Source organism: Myripristis murdjan, chromosome 3 (assembly GCF_902150065.1).
Source record: "Myripristis murdjan chromosome 3, fMyrMur1.1, whole genome shotgun sequence".
In the NCBI taxonomy this organism is placed as follows: Eukaryota; Metazoa; Chordata; class Actinopteri; order Holocentriformes; family Holocentridae; genus Myripristis; species Myripristis murdjan.
In genome coordinates this window covers 27,640,211-27,656,853 of record NC_043982.1, presented here as the reverse complement: position 1 = coordinate 27,656,853, position 16,643 = coordinate 27,640,211, and the positions used below count along the sequence as shown (strand labels likewise).

General features: G+C 42.3%; 1 pseudogene; it reads left to right on the top strand.

Annotated features, from left to right (window-relative positions):
- The first annotated feature begins 1,669 nt into the window (after window positions 1-1,669).
- On the top strand, window positions 1,670-12,039 carry LOC115354289 (uncharacterized; annotated as a pseudogene).
- Window positions 12,040-16,643: the final 4,604 nt, after the last annotated feature.

Genomic DNA, 16,643 nt, shown 5'->3' with positions numbered 1-16,643 from the left:
GTTTTACCTGATGAAGGTCTAAGAACTGAAATGTTGTATATTTAATAAAGTTTATTGCCTAACTAGCCACAGTGGAGAAAATGAAAATGGAATACAAGGAGAAAAAAATAACAAGAAAATAAGGAAGACCATCTCCCTCATGATCAGAGCAATGGGTTAGGGTTAGGGTTAGGAAGGAATGAAAAGAAAGAAGACAAAGAGAGAGAGAGAGAGAGAGAGAGAGAGAGAGAGAGAGAGAGAGAGAGAGAGAGAGAGAGAGAGAGAGAGAGAGTGAGAGTGGCCCACCAATGACACAGAAAGTGAATTTTGAGTTCTGTTTATACAATCTGCAAGACCACCTCTCTACACCCCATTACATACCATAGGCATAGCACTGTGTGTGTGTGTGTGTGTGTGTGTGTTAGTGGAAGGACTGGCCTTCTAATTCTAATCAATTTTCAGATCTCACTCTCACACACAGGAGCCCCATGAGCCTCCTCCCACCCAACCTCTTCTAATGGACTAAAATAACCTAATGTTCCTTTTGCAACTCTGAAATGTGAGAAAGACTGGTGAATGATAGGCTCACACTAGGCCACTAATAACTAAATAAACTTGAAAAAAAACAAACAAACAAACAAACAAAAAAAAAAACAATATTACAACTTGTAATAAACCATACATAACTGTACATAGTAATTCGCTTGCTCCAATGTGCAAATGACCATTTTACATCAGCAGGGGTGATAAGCAGTGGATCAATCAACTTTTGTTGATCAGTGCTACTCAGTCAACTTGTTTGTCTGAAAGTGAAGACATCCAAATATGTTACAATGGCTGGCATCTTGACTTGCCAAAATAATAAAAATGAACAGGAAACAACAATATGTCCCACAACGTGTGATCTTCCAATCTCTTGCATGTATCAGTAGAAAATGACATGTTCAGTTTTGTGCAGACGCACTAAATAACATGAGGCAGTGCCTCAAAAAGCCTGAAATAACGGACATCAATGATGATGACAAGGCATCCTAAGCAGAAAGTGAGACAGCGACACATAAACTTGAGTTTATATTATAAGCATTTTCTGGAGATTTAAATGTCTGAGGTCAAATTGGCCCCGGCTGATAAAAAATGTTAGTAACTTTGAAGGTAATAGGAGGTTTAGTGCATCTACAGTGCCCTGGGATTTTTTAAATGATTGTCATAGAAATGGGAATTGTTTCTTGTGTGGTTAATGTGTGCCTAATGGCTCTGCACTAGTGGCTGCCTGCTGTGGCAACTCCAGTGTCTGTTTGTTTGTAATCCTTTCACTATTTGTGTGTTTTTGTCATTTTACTTTTTAATACTTTTTAATGTTCCTTAGTCTCACAACAACAGATACAATTTGGTGGTTGAAGGTTGTACTTGTTTTTGTTTGCTGTTGTTAACACCTCTACCACCTTCAGGCAATTTGTGCACCGGTAGAAGCTGCAGTGTTTAAACATAGGACCAGCTGACAGCACAGCCATGCTCTGCAGGGAGCAGCCAGAAGTACTGAAAGAGCTACAGAGGTGGAAATAGGGTGTAGAGCAGACGTAGAACAGAGTGAAAAGAAAAGAAAAAATCAACCTATCCCTTCTATGGATAGCAGATGGATGAGCTAGCAGTGTTGATGAGGAGTCAGAGGGAGTTTCAGGAATAAAGCACAATGCGCTTCACTGAGACGTGGCTGCACAACAACAATCAATGGCTTGAAACAACTGGACGGGTGGACAGAGACCAACAGGAGAGAGGTCAGCCAGTGATGAGGACACTGTCTGGGTTTCTGACCATCATGGGCAGTCCCCCCTGTCCACTGCACAACTATGGAGAGGCACAGGAACACGTTCAGCAGGAGACTCAGGACGCCACAGTGTACCACAGAGCAGAGCCACAGGACCTTACCCGCCACCATCAGACTGTACATCTCTGCCCCAGACGGACCCACCACATCCTGGGGGTTTTCTATCTATTGTAATATTGTTTTGGTGATATTATAATTTCTGCAACATCAGAATTTCCCCTTCTGGGAGTCAATAAAATACTCTATCTAATCTTATCTATCTATCTTAATGGAAGGCTACATATTATGTTTTCCATTACTGTTTTACGAAACATTATCAAACACCGGCAGCAATCATAAGTGTATCAACCATACAATCCTGTTGTGACAAATGTCTTGTGTGTTTCTTTTTTTTTTCTTTTTTTTTTTTTTTCTGTGTTTTTAATTGTTGCTCTGAGTGTGATGTATTGTACTCGCAGCTGAGGTACTGGAGTCCACGACAAATTTCCCCTGGGACAATAAAGTAATTTCTGATTCTGATTCTGATTTCTGAAATGATGGTGTGGGACACATCTATCAGTCTGGTAGTCGGCCTGAACTGATGCTGGCATTTTAACACAGATGACAACAGACACACACACACACACACACACACACACACACACACAAAACTACTGGAATAGAGTGGAGAGCCACATGAAAATGAATGAAGACATTCTGTCCTCACATCCACCGGTTCTGAGGACAGTACTGACAGAATATGACATACTGACAGAATTACTGAACAAAATGCGTTTTAGCTGGGGAACTGAGTCCCATAAACACCAATTTACTCTCACATAGTTGCATATTACCTCTGCCAAGGAAGTGCAGCAGCAGCATTGTCTTGCTTTACTCATGAGGATAAACATAACCGCTGACTGTTGCAAGTCAGAGTGCTCAATGACTGTTTTTTTTTTTTTTTTTTTTTTTTAAATTGCTGCAGAATGTCCTGATTGGTTTTCTATGACTGATTACAGTTTTTTTCAATTGCTTACACACAAAACCTTTATATATCACACTATTTCTAAACTCTTTCACTCAAACCTCACAACTTCACCTCAAATCAGCAAAACCATAAACTAATTCTCAGACTTGACACAGTTTTCAATTTAGCTATTCACTTTTTGCAAATCAATACACACAATTCTCTAGCTAACACACAAAAATCTATCAGGAAGTAACTTGATTTCCCATTTCAAACACAACCAATCAAAATGCCACACTTATTCATCAGTGTCTCAGACTCTGTCCTCACATGTGTAAACAATAATTGCTTTACTGAACACCAACCAATCACTCCTTGACATAGGCCTATAAAACTCTCTGTCTTGAACAATGGATAACAATGCAGAGAGCCAGGGGAGTCAGAGGAAGACGCAGAGGACGACGAGTCCAGGTTCGTGGAGGACGCTTTGGAATAGTGATGGGTCGTTTGCGAATGGACCAGCTCCTGATTGGGAGCTGTGTTTTTTTTTTTTCCAGGAGCCGAATTTTTTTTTTTTTTCTGCGAAAACCGCACGTGATTGGTCAAGATGTGGGGTACCGTCTGTCTCTGCTAAGCGCTTCACCCCGAACCGGCAGTTACACACACACACACACACACACACACACACACATACACACACACACACACACACACACACACACTCTCCTCCATATGTGATGGTTGGTGTACTTTGCTTTGATGCTGTACAATGCTGCATCCACAACAGCAACTGATTTATTCAGAAAATTAAATATTTTTGGTTCCATTATTGCTTGTGTTGATTTCTTTTTGCATGCTACTATATTTTCACTCTTATATGGCAATATATCAAGAAAATCCATAGAAACAAAAGAGCTTTAGATTTAGAGCGACAGTGTGTAAATGATATACACAAGTATGTGACACAATGGGAGATGTGTTTGTGATGTGAGACAAATGCTTGCTTTTGAGATGTGTTTACAATATTTTGAATACTGTGTTTCATTTTGCAGTAGATAGGGCGCTTTTTGCATTTTGTGTTAGCAGTAGTTGGATTTGTGTGTAAAGTTTTGAGAAAAAGACACAGAGCTTTGAAAATGTGTGTAAGCAATTGAAAAAAACTGTTATGCAGACTGCAGTACCTGTTCACAGACTAATAGCTCATTTCCACTATAAAGAGCCGTGCCATGAAGGCCTTTTTGGCCTTGGAGTGTTTCCATTGCTTATGGTACCAGCGGGTCGGCGTCATAGAATTAGAGAGGCGCGCTTGTTGCCATGGAGTTGTTATAGTAACAAGAGGAGCTGTCAGTTGTTAGCCTACATTAGCTTTTTGCGACTTTTTTTAATGGACAAAATCTTGTTTGAATAAAAATACCACCGGTCGGCGTCAGGCGGGTCAGCCACGGCACCAGTCAGCGCCAGGCGGGCCGGCCGTGAAACCGGTCGGTGTCAAGCGGGCCGGCCGCGACACCGGTTGGCAGGCCGACCAATAATACCCTACTGGCTGAAGGTTTAATGGTTGACACTTGTCACTTGTCAGTTTGTAACAGCCTGGTTAACTGACATTCTAACGGACCAATCACGAAGGAGATCATATTTAGGCCCGCCTACGCGGCCCCGTTCTAATCGGGCCAGCACTAGATGTCAAACCGGGCTGAAATCTTTCACGGTTGGTTCCCGGAACCAAGTGGGCTGGTGTAGTGGGAATGAATGTGGAACTGTGAATTTCACGGCACGGCGCGGCATGGCACTATAGTGGAAAAACGCTATAAGTGTTTCATCTAGCGCAGGTAGTGTTAAATGCCCATCAACAGCACATGACGATGCATATGACGAGTCAAACGTCAGACACAATCAGATGTGACAAAGTTTTGTTTTGGAGCTGTGATGTCTAATGAGCAGGCCTGTGGTCTTAAATAAATTACTTACTTATTTACTTACTCATTTTGAGGACCTCAGAGTGTTCACGTGTAAATTGAAATCATTGCAGGACCAACCCTAACCCTAACCCTAACCCAGAATTTCCCTGGTTGGGATCAATAAAGTATATCTATCTATCTATCTATTACTGCTGGCATCCACATACATTTACAGGCTCCTGATGTGTGACACTTCCATGATAAATCTGCCTACACTGTGAGACAAACCACATACTGTAATCATGTACTTTACTAATACATTTACTAATAATTTTCTATAAAATTCTCTAAAATTACATTACTAATTACTTTATTTTAGTGGTAGCCTACTTTCTGAACATCCTGGTCAGACTTTATCTGAAGGGGAACAAAACATCAAATCATAGGACTACTGGTCAGTTTTCTGTATTACATCATACTACATAAAAGTTTATATTTAATCCTAGATCAACACTCCTCCTCTAGCAAATATACATATTTTAGCTTTATTCAAGATTATTTGGTATCTCCTGACTTGAAGAAATCCTATGACCTCCTGCAATCAATCTAAAAAAAAAAAAAAAAAAAAAAAAAGAGAGACTATTTTCTTTGCTCCTATTTGGGAGATTCACAGATGAGCATGAAATTTGAAAGGGCAAGCATCCGGCCAACTTGGTGATTTTCTTAAAATACTGAAGCATTGTTGTCAGTACCACTATTAACAACATACCATGCAGAATCTCAAACAAATATTTTATTTGTCGTTAGTCAAGCAGTCATAGGTACAGTACAGGCCAAAAGTTTGGACACACCTTCTCATTCAATGCGCTTTCTTAATTTTCATGACTATTTACATTGTAGATTCTCACTGAAGGCATCAAAACTATGAATGAACACGTGGAGTTAAGGCTGAATTCTGCTTCAGCGTTAGAAGAGCGTACGGGGGTTGTGCGAAGCGCGCATTTCCTACGCAGCGCGTGTGTGTCCAACATACCTCTGCGAAACACACTGAGCAATTCTCCTCCCACCAACGTAGACCCTGTGACGTATGGTCGCTGCTCTTCTGTACGTCTTTGTAATGGCGAGAGGATGAGTCGTATAGGTGCGGGTACTTGCGCACCTCCTCAGCCAGGCGTTCTTCCGCGAGATCCAGCACTCTCCAAAGTTTTCAAACACAACCAACGAGTCGAGACACAACAGTTGTTTTAAAAACGGCGCTGCCGGCTGGCACAACAACAGGATGTGATGCCGGTTGCAACGAAATGCCGGAAATGATGTACTTCGGCGGACCAATCACAGCTTTTGTGGGCCTGCGTAGGGTCCGCGTAGTTACAATTTTTGGGAGGCGCGCGGCAAGGCTCTGCGGCGGTCGCACAACCCCCGTAAGCTTCGCACAACCTCCGTACGCTCTTCCTACGCGGAAGCATAATTCAGCCTTCATGTACTTAACAAAAAAAGGTGAAATAACTGAAAACATGTTTTATATTCTAGTTTCTTCAAAATAGCCACCCTTTGCTCTGATTACTGCTTTGCACACTCTTGGCATTCTCTCGATGAGCTTCAAGAGGTAGTCACCTGAAATGGTTTTCACTTCACAGGTATGCCTTATCAGGGTTAATTAGTGGAATTTCTTGCTTTATCAATGGGGTTGGGACCATCAGTTGTGTTGTGCAGAAGTCAGGTTACTACACAGCCGACAGCCCTATTGGACAACTGTTAAAATTCATATTATGGCAAGAACCAATTAGCTAACTAAAGAAAAACGAGTGGCCATCATTACTTTAAGAAATGAAGGTCAGTCAGTCCGGAAAATTGCAAAAACTTTAAATGTGTCCCCAAGTGGAGTCGCAAAAACCATCAAGCGCTACGACGAAACTGGCACACATGAGGACCGACGCAGGAAAGGAAGACCAAGAGTCACCTCTGCTTCTAAGGACAAGTTCATCCGAGTCACCAGCCTCAGAAATGGCAAGTTAACAGCAGCTCAGATCAGAGACCAGATAAATGCCACACAGAGTTCTAGCAGCAGACCCATCTCTAGAACAGCTGTTAAGAGGAGACTGCGCGAATCAGGCCTTCATGGTCAAATAGCTGCTAGGAAACCACTGCTAAGGAGAGGCAACAAGCAGAAGAGATTTGTTTGGGCCAAGAAACTCAAGGAATGGACATTAGACCAGTGGAAATCTGTGTTTTGGTCTGATGAGTCCAAATTTGAGATCTTTGGTTCCAACCGCCGTGTCTTTGTGAGACGCAGAAAAGATGAACGGATGGATTCCACATGCCTGGTTCCCACTGTGAAGCATGGAGGAGGAGGTGTGATGGTGTGGGGGTGTTTTGCTGGTGACACTGTTGGGGATTTATTCAAAATTGAAGGCACACTGAACCAGCATGGCTACCACAGCATCCTGCAGCGACATGTCATCCCATCCGGTTTGCGTTTAGTTGGACGATCATTTATTTTTCAACAGGACAATGACCCCAAACACACCTCCAGGCTGTGTAAGGGCTATTTGACCAAGAAGGAGAGTGATGGAGTGCTGCAGCAGATGACCTGGCCTCCACAGTCACCGGACCTGAACCCAATCGACATGGTTTGTGCAAAGCAGTAATCAGAGCAAAGGGTGGCTATTTTGAAGAAACTAGAATATAAAACATGTTTTCAGTTATTTCACCTTTTTTTTTAAGTACATAACTCCACGTGTTCATTCATAGTTTTGATGCCTTCAGTGAGAATCTACAATGTAAATAGTCATGAAAATAAAGAAAACGCAATGAATGAGAAGGTGTGTCCAAACTTTTGGCCTGTACTGTATCTTCATGTGAAAAGTAGGAGCCTGCACCGAGGCGAGCTTGAGGCTCTGTCCCATTTCAAAGGCTGTACGCTACCTAGGTCGTATTTGTACTCTGCTTAGGTCACGGTGGCACGACAAGTGCTGTCCCAATTCAATTTTATCATGCGGGGTCCTGCAAATGCAGTCGACAGATCCAGCCTATTTTTGACTAATTTGCAGGATACACCTCCACGATGCTTCACGGCCGACATTACAGCCTACTTCTTAGGGTACCTTTCGGTCCAGTTGAATTTCTGGATCAGCCACCATTGCTGGAATTATTAAGCATGTTTTAGACGGTCTTAATGTTTATATCATGACGTTTTGATAAGTTTTCGTGCCTATAATTACCATCATAGATTCAGTTCAGCTGTTAACTGTATCCAAACAACACCTGTAAATGCAAGTTTAGTTAGATGAGTTAGATAGGCATTTTGCATGATGACAAGACCCCTCCATCCATAAAGTTGTCCCCCCTCCAGAAAAAAAAAATCATTGTTAACACTAATAAATAATTTTGAATAATATAGTAATATTCAATGAAAACACAATGCAAGCGGTGCTAATTATAAGTGTAAAATCGTGGGTTTTTAATTGTTAAAATGTTATGACCTCCCCCATGCCTCAAAGTGGTTTGGTCCGCATCCGCTCAGCCTCCGCCTCGGTAACTTTCAGTCAGTCCGTCAGCCCGAGAGGCAGCAGCCTGATGAAAGCTAGCAAGAAAACCTCCTCAAGTGAAAGCCAGTGAGTCATTTATCACACCACCTGTTCACCAAGCACAAGGCTGTAATATGAAAAGCGATATTTTCCCCCTGCTTGGTCCAAAACCTGCCTCTTTCAGCTCACTGTTTAAGCTAATAGCTAATGATTGTTTACAAGCTGAAGTGAGTGCAGGACAGTGAGGGAGAGAGAGAACAGACAACAGGAGGAGTAAATACTGAGCTTTTTATTCTTTCAAAAAGTCTGTCAGGATATTAATGTCAGAAATAGTTTAAATTTTACTGATATTTTGAGTTTGTCTCTAGATAGATATCTATTTTTTTGCATTTTAATTTGCATTGTTATGTGGGATAGTTTCATTTCATTTTCTTATTTGATCTCAAAGGGGCAGTGTACAGCTCAAACATATACTGAATGTCATTATTTGATGCCATATCTTGTTTTGTTTTTTGTTGACACTACAATAAATATGTTTTTTGAAGAATAGTTTGATGTAGTTGCATTATCCAAGGTATTTCCTCTAGTTTTAGAGCTTATTTTGAGTTTCTAGTTCTTGTAAAGCTACTTTGATGGACTGTAGTGGAAATAGAACAGTGAGCAAAGAAATTTGGTTAGGGCATGCTGAGGGCTCAACACTGTATGGCAAATTTCAAAGGAGCGCAAGAGAGAGTAGAGATAAGAGAGAGAGTTTATTGACCCCCTCCCCACCCCCCAATAATGAAATGGGATTTTCACCCCTGCTTAAGGGCCAACAATATAAATCCCCAGATCTTATAGGCACAATCTGGCTGATGTGAAGCGTTTAACTCTCGCCTTTGAGGCAGCTGCCTCAACATCTTTGAGCGAGTTTCTGAATCTCAAAATTCTGCAGCACCCAGTAATAAAAGCCTAGTTGAGAAGTGCCGAAAAAGTGATTCAAAGTACTTCAAAACAGGTACCCTTTCATCTTGAAAATATAGCAATTGACCATTATGCATGACCATTGTGACTACAAGGCCCTTTTTTCCATAAAGCGTCAGGTCCCTCAATCTCCAACATCAGATCCACTCTGCCCGGTTGTGAAGTGTTGCTCCCAGTGCACAGCAGTCTGGGTAAATAGATTAAAAACTACTGACAACTTAATGGTGGGAGTGTGCTTTAAAGAGGTAATAATTTCCTTGAGGAAACCAGACCAGCTGGTTAGATATGTGAAAGTGTAACAGTGGAACTAAAATGTAATATGAGCTGGTAATGATCCAACATGCTCCCTACCCTGACTAACGGAGTCTAAATGCTGACTGTAGGGGGTTCTGTGTAATGAGCTATGTGTGTGTGTGTGTATGTGTGTGTGTGTGTGTGTGTGTGTGTGTGTGATTGATCACTCCATGTGGTGTGTGCGCCAGTATTTGTGCATGCACATACATAATGTGGCTTCCATCATTGTATATTCTTGTGCAGTGTGTTTATGTGTGTGGTGTGTTGTGTCAGTGTTCTCATCTTTGTGTGTAGTACTGTTATTAATTATTATTAATATTATCAAATGAATATCAGTCACCCAAACTCACATCATTGGTGTTATTGCTACACAAAACGCTTTTATTTGAAATAATGCACTGGCTCTGTGAAGTTCCTCTCGGTTCAAGAGGTCATTGGATTAAGTGCAGTGGACAAAAGCGCATGCTAATTCAGATGTCTTATCTCATTTGCTTTAAATGTCATGGGTTATTTAAATTGTACACAAAGCTTTCTAACAGCGCTGAACCCACCCTGAAGGAGGTGGAAGAAGCTGTCAGAGCTGCAAGATCCAGCTCTGCTCCGGGCCCCAGTGGTGTCCCCTACAAAGTCTACAAGCAGTGCCCACAGCTCCCTGTTCTTCCTCTTGAAGAACACCTATATCGATACCTCAGTCCAGAAGGGAGGAGTCCCAGGAGTGCCTGGATGTCTGGAGCACACGGTTGTGGTGACGCAGCTGATCCGGGAGGCAAGAGAGAGCAAAGGAGACCTGGCAGCTCTCTGGCTTGACTTGGCCAACGCCTACGGATCTATTCCACACAAGCTCGTCGAAACCGCACTGGCAAGACGTCATGTTCCTGGCAAGATCCGCAACCTCATCATGGACTACGACAACAACTTCAGCGCACGAGTATCTTCAGGCTAAGTAACATCTGCCTGGCATTGCCTTGAGAAGGGGGTAATTACCAGGTGCACCATCTCAGTAACCCTCTTCTCACTGGCCGTAAACTGGATTATTAAGTCTGCCGAGGTGGAATGCAGAGGGCCCAAGTCAAGATCTGGGACTCGGCAGCCTCCCATAAGAGCCTTAATGGATGATTTAACTGTGACAACAACATCTGTTCCAGGGTGCAGGTGGCTCCTTCAGGGGCTGGAGCGGCTCATCTCCTGGGCAAGGATGAGCTTCAAGCCCGCTAAGTCCAGTTCTCTGGTCCTGAAAAAGGGTAAAGTGTCCGATCGGTTCCGCTTTGCCCTTGGAGAGACCACGATTCCATCAGTGGCCGAGAAACCTGTCAAGAGTATGGGAAAGATCTTTGACCCTGAAGGACGCAGCTGCCTTACAACAAACCAAGGTCGAGCTGTCCACCTGGCTCACAGCGATTGACAAATCTGGTCTCCCAGGGAAATTCAAAGCCTGGATCTACCAGCACGGAGTCCTGCCAAGAACACTCTGGCCCCTGTTAGTCTACGAATTACCAATAACAATGGTAGAGGCTCTAGAGAAGACCATCAGTCAGTTCCTCAGGAGATGGCTGGGGCTCCCTCTGTCCTTGTGCAGCATTGCCCTGTACGGCCATTCCACCAAGCTGTACTTGCCTTTCAGTGGACTAACAGAGGACTTTAAAGTCACCCGTTCCAGGGAGGTTTTGATGTACAGGGACTCTGCAGACACCAAAGTTGCAGAAGCAGGAATCCTCATGAAGACCAGGAGGAAGTGGCAGGCGGGTGGGAGCATACAGATTCCCGCAAAATCACCTGGGCAGAGCTGTGGAAAGCAGAACCATCTCGCATCAAGTTTCTTGTCCAGTCAGTTTATGATGTTCTCCCAAGCCTGGCCAACCTACACACCTGGGGACTGGTAGACACCCCTGAGTGCAAGCTGTGCCAGAAGAGGGGTACCCTGGAGCACATCTTGAGCAGATGCTCAAGAGCACTAGGGGAAGGGTGATACCGCTGTGCCACGACCAAGTGTTGAAAGCTTTGGCAGACTCCATCTGCGCAGCAATCCAGCACAGTAAGACCCAGGCAGCCCCCAGAAAGTCTGTCACCTTCATTAGAGCGGGGCAGAAGGCACAACACCACCAGCCTAGCTCTACAGGGGGGCTCCTCACCACCGCTCGTGACTGGCAGCTTCAAGTCGACCTTGGAAGACAGCTCAAGTTCCCAGCCAGCATCGCAACCACTTCTCTCCGCCCAGACGTGGTACTAACATCGAAGTCCACCAAACTAGTGGTTATCCTGGAACTGACCGTCCCCTGGGAAGACCAGATTGAAGAGGCCCACGAGCGCAAGAGGGCCAAGTACGCAAAGCTCAGCGCAGAGTGCCAGAACAACGGCTGGAAAGCCCGCTGTGAGCCAGTCGAAGTCGGGTGCCGAGGCTTTGCTGGCCATTCACTGCTGCGAACCCTCAAACTCCTTGGAGTGAAAGGACTGCATTTAAAGAGAGCCATTAAGAACACCTTAGAGGCTGCAGAGAGGGCCTCGCAGTGGCTGTGGATCTGTAGGGGGGAACTGTGGAACATCATACCACTTGGACACAAGCCGGGGACTGATCATCCCCGGCTGGGTCGCCTGGGCGAGGGTGTATGAAGACAAAAGACCCGAAACACCCTGTGACCCCGGGTTCTTCACTGAGGATGTGTCCAAGTAGCACCAGAAGGTGTATTCATACTCTGAAGTTATTCGAATACAAGTTTGTGTTATTCGTTTCATAGCTTCGTGGGTGAAAAAATTTAACATAAAAACTGATTACACTGAATTGTTTCAGGATTTTGATATGACTCAAGACATGTGGTCTGACACAAGGCTACCATTTGGTTAGAAATGTAGTTTTTTTCTATAAATTATGTCAGCAGGAAGAGGAGCAACACCAGTGACACTCCTGTGTAAAGGTAATTTGTGTTACATTGCGTCACTGGGGTTGCTACAAGTTTTTTCAGTGGTGTGATGTAATAGATTTTTTTTTTTTTTTTTGTTAACTTTCTACCAATATTTTGTTACCTGTTTGGTAATGTAATCATTAGTTGATATTTTAGAGTGAGTATCCAAGACATTTTGTTTGAATGATCTTCAGTTGTTGGTTTGACAGAAAAATTGATTGTGCAAATCAAATAAATTCATATTATGCTGTTTAAACATCTGCAATTTTTTTTTTTTTAAAAAAGAGTAAGTAATCAAATATTTTTCTTGTTCTTATTATTACACCACTTTGCCTTTAACTAAATATTCAGGCAGTAATGAGAAAATTGTATTTTTTTTTTTTTTAATAAACATTTAATGTTGTTTATGTTATAGTCACCAATGACAAAGACATGGCACATGAATTCTTTAATCACATGTGTAAAAAATAATACAAACACATGAAGCTGTAATTGTTGTGGATTCAACATGTTTAGAAATTACTTTTTTCTGATGAAGAGGTTTTTGGTGTAGCCTGTGTAAGAAGGAACCAGATTCCACTGTTTCTGCAGAGTGACCCATGAGCTGACGCCAGGGGGCAGAACATCAGGAGATGCGGAGTGTCACAGTGCAGGAGCGCTCACTGACACTGCCACCATGCTGACTTCATATCTTCACATAGGCTATTCCACCTGATTTCTGAACCTTGAATATCCAGCAGTTTCAGAGTGATGTGCCTTTGTGTTGATGTGAGACTGTGATACATTCAGTTGGAACACCGTGGCCATTTATTTTTAAAGTCACACCAAAACAGCTCTTTGGTCATATCTTGCCTCCATTGTTCAGGATGTGGGAAGTAACACGAGAAGGAATCTGTTTCATGAATTCAGAGGTGAGAAGTGGGGAAAAATGCTTTGCACATAGCTATAAGCTGTCACAGACTTTGGATTTCACAAAATGAATCAGTTGCAGCCACCATGATTGCCACCACCACGGTATGATAGCAACTTATATGATCGGAGGACTTTCATGTAAAGCATGCCATGAGGTTGTGGGATTTTAATATAGAAATACAAGAAAGAAAAGGAAAATTTGTCATGTTGTTTGTCATGTATTGTTAAAGAGTAAGTCCACACTAAATCACATAGGCTATAGCAGAAAATCTCTACTGTGTCGCTCTCTTGGGGTTGACACTTTCAGGCATTTTGGTCTTCTGGTCACACCCAATCAGTGATGTCACCACAGGTATCAATCAGGTGACAGTGTGGCAAAGTACCTGCTGTGATTCACCCTTTTATACAGGTGAACATTATGATGTGGAGAATTAACAAACAAGAAGAAAAAAGTCAGTGTTTATTTCCTAAATCTTTATGACAGTAAAGCACCCTCACCCTAAACATCATTACCGCAATACCGAAATACATGTTTACCTGTATTTGGAGTCTGTTTACCACTTAAAGGGGATCATATGTTTAGTTATGTCTGTCCTCATCAGCTGAATATTTTTGTGCATAGTTATGTATGATGAGGAACCTCCTGTGGTTGTGGTGAAAACCTTTCTAAAACACACTGTTGATGAAGAAAGTCAACAGAACACAGGGCAGACACATGGAAGAAAAAAGTGTAAAAAATGTCAGAGGCTGATAGGTTAAACAGCTTGATGCTTCAAGAATGAATTTTGCTATTTAATTTTATGCTCTTTCCAGTGTATTTTGTATACTGTGCTGTATTATATTTGAATCATGCTATAATTTATTTTGTAATTTGAAAAGCAATACAAAGACAATACAGTTGTCTGCTGAATCTCCTGAATTTTGCTCAGTCCAGAAAAGGGGAGACATACCTGGTGGATATCTCCACTCTAATGAATGTATTCCTCTGGTTTACATTTGTAATATTGTAAGCAGTGAGGTAAAATAATCCTGTATTTTGAGCCTTGATGGCTACAAAAACTTTTCTATTTAAAAGTTCCAGAGCACTGTTGAAGAATACAGCCTATCTTTGGAGTAAGCTGCAGTATGAAAGCATCAGGTGTTCAAACAGTGCATCAGCAAAATGTTCCATTTTGGTTTTGCTAATTAGCATTTATAATGTTGCTATCCAGATGTGGTAAATGATCTAGCTGGCTATTTTACCTCCCTGCATGGCAATTTCAACTGAAAGGATTTCAGGGTGTGGAGTGTGAATTTATTTGAGTGTAGGAAGAGAGAAGAGATCAAACTGAAAGAAGAGAGACTGAAAAATGGGGACTAAATGAATAGATAAGAGAGAGACAGGAGAGAAAGAAGAAGAGACTGAAATAGAGAAAAGAAAATAGAAGAAAGAACAAAGGACACCGTGAGGAAACAAAGGAGGGGAAATTTAGGAGAGGAGAAGACAAGGAAGGTACAGTACATCATAATACATCATGCAACTGGTCAGTTACCTCACTCACATACACATAGACACACACACACACACACACACACACACACACACACACACACACACACACAGAGCAATGAGAATAGTGCAGCATCTCTTTCTCTCTCTCGCTCTCTCTCTCTCTAACCCACACTCACACACACCTTGTTTGATGACATTGATGCTGAAAGCTGCAGATTACAAGGTGTGTGAGGCAGAGAGCAACTTTTCACTCTGACCAGCTCTCAGTCATGTGACAGCCTGACTACAATGACCTTGGAGCACAAACACAACCAACAGAGGAACAGAGTGTTCATAAACAGTACCAACTCCATAGTTTCATTTAAGTAGGTGGCACACGATTTGGGCAATCTGGGTATTTTACCAAACCATTATGTAGACTGAGGGACCTAAAGAGAAGTTAACTCTTCTACTCTATTCTATTCTATTCTATTCTATTCTATTCATAAAATCCTGGAAATCCTGTCTCTTACGCTATCATTCAGGCTTCTAAAAACACACCACTTGATAGAAATGTGAGCATGCAATTGACAGGTTGTCAGCTCAAATCTATACCACTAACTCTGAAGATAGAAAATTAGCCCAGTGGCCAGTAGCAGAAGGTGGATATACTGGTGGATGTAACTGCGTTTCTCTGCTTCCCACTGTGCATTAAAAGGTGATGAAATTTACCATAGAGGGGACTGCCATTCATTCCTTTTGTTGCTGAAGATAAATGAAATGACCTTGAAAAACAAACACTCCAGATAAGATTTGGTTCCTGCTTCAGTGTACCTGTTGTTTCACTGTTTCATGCCTAAAATACACTTGATGGCCTTGGACTCAGTATAGTCGGTGGTCTTAAGTGCTGTTGCAACTGAGCTGGAAATTTGTAAGAAAATTATAAGTGGCGTGGTGGGAAGCAGGGCATGGGACTGCTGCTGAAGGATTTTAAAGGAAACTGCTGTTAGGCCAGGAGAGCACAGAGTTTATACCCTGCATTTCTACCTGTCACACCTCTGCATTAGTGGTACCGTAGCTCCATCTACCTCCCACTGGATTGAAGGATACTATGTTGTGGATGAATGGACAACACCTGCATCTCTATCCTATTTAAGAGCCTGCTCGAATGATTTATTTTGTAATGTAAATGCATCAAAAAAACATTTCTTCCATGACTGATGGGCTGCCATGTGGACACTGTAACCTCGTATGTTGTCAGCTCAGTTCCAGTATATTCTTTGTCATGTCTCTCATAGAAATAATCTCACACAGGACAACAAAAAACAAACAAACAAACAAAAATCAGGTCAGCAGTAGGTGAGGAGATATCTGAGGAGGTGTAATGAAGAGAAAAGAAAAGCTTACACTGCCATTCTCCTTTTTTTCACATTCTCCTGCTTTCTCCTTTCTCATATTTATAATCTTCACCTCTCTTTTTTCTCTCTAGATTTAAACCACAATTACATGAAATCACTCTCTCCTGATTCAAAAAAACAAGACTGTCCTAAAGTACTCTGAAGCTTTGTTGACATTTGCCCTAGCTTTTCTTAAATTACAGGGAGAAAAAATCAGAACCAGGTCCAGTCATGCTGATCATGAAAATATCAGCTGTATCAAAGGCGGTGCTGAATTTCAGATTGTAACTGTAAAATTTTCTGCTCAGTTCTGCTTCAGACATTATTTCAGTAGTGCACTTGTAAAGTCTTCATCAGGAGCTAATGCTGTATATGCACTTAAATCCACAATACCACTGAGACTGCTATTACTACTGCAGTATTATGCAGGGCTGGACAGTCAGAAAGCCTCTTTGACCCCATCTGAGCCCATTAAACCACACTGCAGGCGAGGTTTGGTGTTTTGCTCTTGAGCACACTGCATACTTCAGGCAA